This window comes from Brassica napus (genome assembly GCF_020379485.1).
Source record: "Brassica napus cultivar Da-Ae chromosome A3 unlocalized genomic scaffold, Da-Ae chrA03_Random_16, whole genome shotgun sequence".
NCBI lineage: Eukaryota > Viridiplantae > Streptophyta > Magnoliopsida > Brassicales > Brassicaceae > Brassica > Brassica napus.
In genome coordinates this window covers 22,168-24,109 of record NW_026013975.1, presented here as the reverse complement: position 1 = coordinate 24,109, position 1,942 = coordinate 22,168, and the positions used below count along the sequence as shown (strand labels likewise).

Sequence of the window (1,942 nt, the reverse complement as noted above, 5' to 3'; positions counted from 1 at the left end):
AGATTCACCGATATAAATGTTCTAAATTATGTATTGTCTGAGTGTTGCCCGATCCGTTCCATTTATAAATTAAGATCGAAAGATCCGAAACATTCTGTTAAAAATGTCTGGTTATGAAATTTGTTTGATTACACTTTTGTCACTGTTATGAAATAGTACTAGCAAAAGTAAGATATTGCAGTGTACCTGATGGCTTCATCCCCTATATATTAAAGGAGAAGCATTTTTTAAGGCTTTCCTTAATTATCTCTTAGTTGTTTTTTCAAGGATGCATGAGAAGGCTCCATTCTCTTTTTGCTTACGTGTCGCGCACACATCGATTCTCACAAAATCATTTAATGTGAAACCATTAAATGTTTCCTTTTTTGATGATTTTTTTTGGCAAACTCTTTTTCCATGTCCTTGAGCAGTCGACGTTTTTTTATTTTTGTCAGACCGACTACAGAGTCCTTGAGCAGTCGACGTTCCATGTCCTTGATACAAGGCACGTCGATGGGTATCGGAAGCAGAGAAGAAGACGATATGAGGGTGATCGACGTTCTTTACTAAGGTTATAAAGAAAGAGATTTTGTAAAGCAGGCGCATCGACGATCTTCTATTTCAGAAAGAGAAAACATCAAAGAATCCCAATCGAAAAGAAAAAAAGAGAAGAAATGGAAGGCTTGATTCCATTTTTGTACAAAGCCATGGTCATGTATAAAAGAGAAGGAAGCTTTTCGTCAGTTTTGCTTTGCGATCATCATTCTCATCAACTTCCGGTTACTACAGGAGACTTCCTAGCGACTCCTCCGGTATATTTCGAACGTCAGTCCTCAGGCGATTTGGGACCGACCGTCTTGGATTGCTTAAAACGACGCCTTCTTCACCATCTCGCTTGCCCACTAGGAACATCACGAAACGTATGTAAGGAGTGTTCTTGAAAATACTATTTACATAAAGAGATACGAATCTTTCTTGACGTGTCCTCTTATCCTAAGGTATATTTCTTATGAGTAACTACCCAAGGACTTAATAGAGTGATTTTATATTATGATCTTGATTTTTAATTTGATATTATTAGGGACGTTCAAATACGTTCTACCCAGATTTTCCAATTGTTCTGAAGACTCAGAGGTAATATATTTATTGACTATTAGAAATTTTGTTTTAACTTGTAGACCTTTTATTATCTACATAACAATTCGTGTGTTTCAGGGTTCTGTTCTGATAGCTGGTAGTTCTGTGCATGGCTCTAAGTCTAATCTGAAGACAACTGCTAAACGTGAAGGATCCCATATCGAAAGTTTAGAGGCAGCTATCTACAGGAGCACTGTTAACGAACATCGACATTCGGATTCGATTAAGAAAGTGAAGACTGAAAATAGTGGCTGAAGAATTATTGGAAACCTGTCTACAATGAAGATAGGCTTTTCTCTTTTATTGTTATAAGTATTTTAATTGTTTTAATCTTCGTATTATGCTTGGTTTTTGGGTTCTGTTTAACAATTTTGGAAGTCTGAAGTGTTTTATTTTTTAACCTTTTTACGTACTCTAAGCATATGTTGGTCGTTTTTAATATAAACCCTCTTATCATATTTTGTCTGATCGGGTCGATTTTATACTAATTTACAGATCGTCTATAAACTTTTATATGACATAATTGGTTGAAGTTATCTAATATATTTGGGCAATATAAAATACCTTAAAAGGAATCATTATTTATGTAAAGTTTATTTTCCATGGATATAGTCTATAGCTTTGTAAATATGAATATATCCCTTATTATAAAATATCCTATACAAATTGTTATAGCACATACTATATACAAGTACAATAAACAGAAGAGATCAAATATATTTTGTCCTTTTTAAAATCAAATATAATATTATTGTACGTGCATTTAAACTATTAATAATCTTATCCCCTATTATAAACTAAAATATTCTTAACTTGGGGAAGTGTC

The 1,942-nt window shown here is 33.6% G+C and overlaps 1 pseudogene; it reads left to right on the top strand.

Moving 5' to 3' along the window:
• Positions 1-324: 324 nt before the first annotated feature.
• LOC125594132 lies at positions 325-1,740 on the top strand (annotated as a pseudogene).
• Positions 1,741-1,942: the final 202 nt, after the last annotated feature.